This window comes from Hipposideros armiger, unplaced genomic scaffold (assembly GCF_001890085.2).
Source record: "Hipposideros armiger isolate ML-2016 unplaced genomic scaffold, ASM189008v1 scaffold_303, whole genome shotgun sequence".
Classification (NCBI taxonomy): domain Eukaryota; kingdom Metazoa; phylum Chordata; class Mammalia; order Chiroptera; family Hipposideridae; genus Hipposideros; species Hipposideros armiger.
Window position 1 is genome coordinate 428,114 of NW_017731653.1, and position 7,304 is coordinate 435,417.

The 7,304-nt window shown below is 39.6% G+C and overlaps 1 long non-coding RNA gene across 1 annotated transcript in view; it reads left to right on the top strand.

Annotated features, from left to right (window-relative positions):
* The window catches only part of LOC109391820 (uncharacterized), a 28,475-nt gene extending 21,339 nt beyond the window's left edge, over positions 1-7,136 (top strand). The window contains exons 4-5 of the long non-coding RNA XR_002125937.1: positions 6,282-6,367; positions 7,015-7,136. This is a non-coding gene — a long non-coding RNA (uncharacterized LOC109391820). The remainder of the gene's footprint in view (positions 1-6,281; positions 6,368-7,014) is intronic.
* Positions 7,137-7,304: the final 168 nt, after the last annotated feature.

Below are 7,304 nucleotides of genomic sequence, written 5' to 3' on the forward strand. Positions count from 1 at the left end.
AGGACCTGTCTTTATTTGTGAAAAACTGAACAAGGTGCTGATTTACAGCCTCATCTGAATTGAACATTATACCACGCAAGGAGTTTTGAAGAGAGCGAAACAAGTGGAAGTCTGACGGTGCAAGGTCAGACGAGTATGGTGGGTGTGGCAACACATCCCATCCAAGCTCCAGTAATTTTTGACGGGTAATCAAACTTGTGTGTGGTCTCACGTTGTCACGATGGAACACAACTCTTTTACAATTAACAAGCTCTGGACGTTTCTGTATGATGAATTCGTTCAAACTGTCCAATTGCTGACAGTACACATTCAAATTGATTGTTTCGTTCCTTGGTAGGAGCTCGAAAAACATGACACCTTTAAAATCCCACCACACTGAGAGCATAACCTTCCTCTGATGAATATCTGCTTTCAATGTCGTTTGAGGCGAATCATCATGTCAGGCCCAAGACCGTTTGTGCACCACATTGTTGTAAACAATCCACTTCTCATCATCAGTTATCAGTTGCTTCAAAAAAGGATCATTTTGGGCCGGCCGAGTGGCGCGCTGGTTAAGAGTTGGCTTGGGACGCCAGCTCTGAGCAGCAGGGCCCTGGTTCGGATCCCAAATGAGGGCCAGTGATGCTGTGCCCTTTACAGCTAAGATAGTGAACAACACCTCCACCTGGAACTGGGCTGCCATGAGTCCCCGGTGCTGGCGTAGGCTGCAGCCCCTGCTGCAGTGTGCTGCCTTGAGCTATCATGAGCAGCTGGCAGCTGGATGAGCTGCTGTGAGCCGCTGTGAGCAGCCGTCCAAAGGCTGGCGAGTGACTGTCTCACCCAGGAAGAGCGCTATGATAATACCAACATGAGCCAGTGAAGCTATGTCCTCCACAACTAGACTGAAGAACAAAAGGACAGCAACTTGTCTGTTCCCCTTCCCTGATTCCCCAGTGCTGTTCCCCTCCCCCAACTCCCCAATAAAATCTCTTTTTTTAAAAAAAGGATCGTTTTCTTCACATTTAATGAGCATATTGCAGTTGTTTATATGTGTCGTCAAATGAACTTTTTGAGTTCATGCAGAACCTAAATATCGAGCTTGCTTATGTATCCCAGCTTCTTCAGGTGGTCGTGAACGCTTGAATGATGGATGTTCAACGTTTCTGCAACCTCTCGTGTCATGTAACGTGGGTTTGACTCGATCAATGCCTTTATTTTGTTGTCATCAACCTCGGAGGGCCTCCCTGACCAGGAGTGACATTGAGATCAAAATCACCAGCACGGAATTTTGTGAACCATCTTTGGCACTGATGTTCTTGTAGAGCATTGTCACTGTAAACTTTATGCAACTTTTCACAAGTTTGATGAGCGTTTTTCCCTTTATGGAAGTAAAACAGTAAAATATGGCAAAAATGCACAGTTTGGTCTTTTTTTTTTTTAAGATTTTTATTGGGGAATTGGGAAAAGGGAACAGCCAAGTCATTGTCCTTAAATCTTAGTTGTGGAGGGCGCAGCTAGCTCAGCTCCAAGTCCAGTCGCCATCTGGCCGCCCGTTGGCAGCTCAGCGGCAGCTCAGTCAGGCGCAGCTCACTGGCCCATGTGGGAATCAAACCAGTGACCCTGTTGCTCAGAGCTCACACTCTTAACCAACTGAGCCACTTGACCGGCCTGCAGTTTGGTCTTCCATCTTCAACTTGTTGTAAAATCTCCAAAACTCAACCAAATAGCTCATTTTTTTTTAGAATGAAGCTAGAGCCGTCAGTTGTCAAATCACATAGCAATAACATAGATGCGAATGACTCTCGTACTTCCAAAAATGAACTAGTGCCATCTGTTGCAAACATGCGTGATGACTTTTCCAACAACCCAATACATATTATCTGTTCTTCCTTTTCTGTCTTCTTTTGGATTAAATAACTTTTAGAATTCCACATATATTTATCTATTTGATTTTTAGCTGTACTTCTTTGCATTATTCTTTAATACTTGTTCTAAGGCTTAGAATATGCAGCCTTAACTTTACACAGCCTAAAGTTAATATTGTATCTCTTCAGATAGAAGAACCATCATCCTTCATGCTATATTTGTAATATATGCATTACATCTAAATACATTATATGGTAAATTCCACAAGATAATGTTCTAATATTTGCTTTAACAGTCAGATGTATTTTAAAGAAATTAAAATGGGGAAAAGTCTTTTATATTGACTCAGCAATTTACTATTTCTGATGTTTCCCATTCTTTCCTGAGGATCTGAATTTCCATCTGGTATCATTTCCCCTCACCTTGAAGAATTTCCCTTAGCTTTCATAGTAAAGTAGGCCCACTGACAATGAACTCTTAGTTTTCTTGAATCTGAAAATGTGTTTATTTTGCCTTCATTTTTTTAACAGCTTTGAGATATAATTCACATACCAAACAATTTACCCATTTGAAGTGTACAAGTCAGTGGATTTTAGTAAGCTCATAGAGTTGTGCAATCATTGTCACAATTTTCATCACCCTCAAAAGAAACCCCATCCCCCATTCCTTCCATCCCTCCAGCCTTAGGCAGTCACTAGTATACTTTCTGTCTCTATATATTTGTCTATTCTGATCATTTCATATAAATGGAATTATGCAATAAATGGTATTTTGTGACTGGCTTCTCTCTCTTAGCATAATGTTTTCAAGGTTTATCCATGTTGTAGCATGTGTCAGTACTTCGTTCTTTTTTATTGCCAAATGATATTTTCCCTGGATATAGAATTCCTGGGTGTTTACCCTTTATGGCAATTTGTTTTTCTTCTGGTACTTTAAAAATCTTGTTCCTCTGTCTTCTGGCCTCCATAGTTTATGGTAAGCCCATGGTCATTCAAATTATTTTTCCCCTGTATGTGATGTCACTTTTTTTCCGAATGCTTTCAAGATTTTCTTGTCATTGGTTTTCAGCATTTTGACTATGACAAGCCAATACAGTTTTCTTCATATTTATGCTGTTTAGGGTTTGCTGAGCTTCTTGATTCTTAACCAAATGTGGGCAGTTTGGGGGTATTATTTCTTCAAATATTGTTCTACCTCGTCTCTCTCCTCTCCTCTCCTCTCCTCTCCTCTCCTCTCCTCTTGAGACTTCAATAACATCTTGTATCTTTTGATATTGTCCACAGGACCCTGAGACTCAGTTCACTTTTTTCTCTCTCTTCTTCAGAGTTGATCATTTCTATGAATTGACCTTCAAGTGCAGAGACTCTTTCCTAGCATCTGTATTTTACTCTTAATTCCATCTCATGCAATTTGTGCCAGTTACTTTAATTTTAAAATTTCCACTTGGTTGTTTTTTTTTTACTTCCTATTTCTCTGCTGAGATTTCCTACCTTTTCATTCATTACAAGTATACTTTACCTTAGCTCAATGGGTACAGTTACAACAGCTGTATTAAAGTCCTTGTCTGATCATTTTAATATCTGAGTCATCTCAGGGTTGGCCTCCGTTAAATGTCTGTTCCTTAAGAATAGTTCACGTTTTCCAAATTCTTCACATGTGAATAATTTTGGTTGCATCCTGTAAATTGCAAATGTTATGTTGTGGAAACTCTAGATTCTGTTATATCCCTCTGTGGTCGGCAGAATAATAGCCCCCCTCAAAGATGTCCACATCCAAATCCCTGGAACCTGTGAATATGCTATGTTACGTTGCAAAGGGGAATTCAAGCTACAGATGGAATTAAGATTGCTAACCAGATGACCTTAAAATTGGACGATTATACTAGATTATCCAGGTGGGCCCAATGTATCACAGGAGTCCTTAAAAGTGAAAGCGGGAGGCAAAAGAAAAGTGAGAGTCGGAGTGTTCAGCATATAAGGATTCAACCCAATCTTCCTGGTTTTGAAAATGGAGGAAGGGCACCATGAGTCAAGGAATGTGTGCGGTATATAGAACCTGGAAAAGGCAAGGAAACAGATTCTCCCCTACAGCCTCCAGAAGGAACGCAGTTCTGCCTACACCTTGACCTTACTTAGCTCAGTGAAACCCATTTCAGACTTCTGACCGCCAGAGCTGTAAGAGAATACATTTGTGTTATCTTAAGCCAGTAAATTTGTGGTAATTTGCTACAATAGGAACAGGAAACTAATACATCCTCCAAAGGTGCTTGTGTTTTTATTTTAGCAAGCAATTAAATTGGTTAACACTGCAAACTCTCCCCTGAGGTAGGCAGCAACTCAGATCTCAGTTTGATTTTCTGTCCTTTTTTTTTTTTTTTCTCAGCTTAACTGTTTGCAGCAGAACTCTGGCTCTCTTCTTTACATGACCCTCCTCTGCCCCCAGCACTCCCCCCCACCCCAACACACACACACACACTTCCTGAGACTACAGACTGCCTTAGGCAATGCCTTCCAAATGGCAGAAATATGGCAGAAGTTTTCTTCAGCCACCTGGACCACACATCAGTACGTTCTTCCAAGTTTCAGCTCCCCTCGAAAATCTGCTTGCCTCTCTCCATAGCTTTTGGATAGTTGTGGGTCTTGTTTTGTTTTTTAATTTTTGTCCGGAGTTTATTGGTCAATCCACTGGGAACTTACCATACCAAAAATAGAACCTCTATATAATCTTGATATATATTTGAAATTAACCTTACACATTCAAAACTCCGTGATAAAAAAAACTTTTATTTTAGAGAAACACACATCTTTAAAGTAGCGATATATTTTGCATGGATTGTGCAGACATAAAGCAGAAAACAATGATAATTTGATTATTTCAGTTACCCAAGCTGAACAAAATAGAAGTAGCTAGCATATAAACCATATTCTTTTATTAATGAATTAGCTTAGTCTTGGTGACCTGAAGAATATCTTGGCTAGCTTTACTAAGAGGAAGATCATAATATCTACAATTAGCATCACAGATTCATAAAATGACAAAAAAGATCTTTGAAATCATCTAGTTAAATGTCTCCCTTTTACAGATTAGAATTCTAAGGCTCAGAAAGGGACAAGGGAATGTTTTATTTAACTAAAATTTATTGTTTATAGTAGAGATTTAAATTTTTTAAACTTCCAGGTATAATTATTTAATTTGTGATATACACACACACACACACACACACACACACACACACACACGATGGTTTTCAAAAGAAAATTTGGACCATTTTAACCAAATTATTATAAGAACTTCAAATACTAAATTAAGCCAATTAGCTTAGTAAATTCAGACCCTGAAAATAAATATAAACTTACATGCATTTACTTGTTTGCTTTATTTTAACTTAGCTTCCAAATATTTTTCAATTTGAAATAGGCAAAAGGAGAAAATCTTTTTGCTTTCTTCCTGTGAAAGAAGCCATTATTTTTAAAGGCTATGTTTCCCAATTTGATGAACATTAAATGAATCCACGCATATAGGTCAATATGCAATATAACTTCTTGAAAACCTCCTCAATGAATGTAAATTCCTTGAAAGTCTGACTTTAACACCAACAAATATATATTGGGCACCAGACAATGTTCCAGACGCTAATGCATGGAAAACACAGTGATAATCAACAATTGACAGACCAGGAGGGAAGGCTAATCAAGGAGGAAGGTGACAAATGCCAAAAGAAGGTGCAGACACAGTCCTGATGGAGTTCAGGGAAAGAAGCTCAGAAAAAGCTTCCTAGAAAAGGTGATGTTTAAAGAGCCCTTGAAGGGTAGATTGTATTGTTGACCCATTTGGCAGTGAAGGAGGAAAGAATATTCTAGGCAGAGGAAAGAGCAAAGGGCAAAAAAAGACTCAAAGATAGTAAAGCACAAGGTGTACATGGCTGGAACATAGCAGACAAGGGAGGACAGTAGGAAATAAGTGTGGATCAGTAATTTGGGACTGGAGTATACGCAGCCTTGAATGTCTGCGGAGGACATGCAGTCATGGAAAGTTCGTCAGCAGGGGAATGTGTTCAGACCTATGCTTTTGGAAAATAAATCTGGTAGCTACATATTGCATGGACTTCAGGGAAAGACTATAGGCAGGAAGACTAATGCAGTGGTCAGGGTGAGAAATGACAAGGGGAATAATAGGAAAATGGAGACGAGGATATGAATATAAGAGACACTGCAAATGTCAGTACTTGGCAAGTGACTTTGAATAACCAATTTCTTACCCACAGAAACTGAGGTAATAAATGTTTGTTGTTTTATGCCAATAAGTTTTAGGGAAATTTGTTGTACAACATTAGATAACTACCATCATGTATTTCTTCCGAATTTCAGAACAAATGCTACAAAGTGGTTGTTATAGACTTATTTTGTGATTTTTAACAGTTTTCTTTATTTTTTAAGACGTCTCTGGGAAACTGGAAAGAACATGGACATTATAGACAGCTTTGGATCTGCAGCTCTGCCATGTGCTGGCTGTGTGCACTTGGGTAAGGTATTGTTTCTGAGTCTCAGAGTCATAATTTTTAAATGGGATTAATAATATTAACCTTAGAGGGCCATTGTAAGGACTACACAAACTAATTTTTTAAATGCTTGGTATAACCCTGCATTTATTAGATGCTTAGAAACTGAAAGTCTCTCCCTATCCCTGATGAATGTCTCTTATTTGGCTTTTCATAGAGCTTTTTGAAATCCGCTGTCTCCAATGGTAACTGGGTCAATGTTTTTTGTCTTAATTCTCAGATATCATTGTATTTTAATTATCTGAACCAGAAGAAATACAAAATCTCAGGCTCACTCCAGTCCTGCCAATTGAAATCTGGCTTTTAACAAATTTCTCAGATGATATGTAAGCATATTAAAATATGAGAAGCACTGAACTAGTAGCTATTTCAAACTTAATATGGCCAAAACAGAGCCCTCACACTCTTTCCAAACCTGCTCCACTCTAGGCTTTGCCATCCAAACAAATGGCATCACCCAATTGTTTATGCCAAAAACTTGGTATTCATCTTTGATAGCTCACTCTCCTGGGCTCTTATGTGTAATCAATCACCAAGTCTACTTCCAAAATGCATCTGCATCTACCCCTTTCCATCTCTATACCCACATTTAAACCATCTTCTCTCACCAGGTTTGCAGCAGCTCGGGCTGACTTAACCCAGTAGGAACAACAGGCACAGTGTTTAGGCACCACCATATTTTCAGGGGCCCATAAAAACATTTTAGTTTCATAGCTTGGGACTCCAGAGAGCCCCAGTTCGGACCCCACATATGAGGGCCAGTGACACTGCCCTCCACAGCTAAGATGCTGAACAACAGCTCAACCTGGATCTGGGCTGCCATGAGTCGCCAGCGACGGCGTAGGCTGCTGCCCCTGTGGCAGTGGGTTGCCATGGGCTACCGTATGTAGCCAGCAGCCAG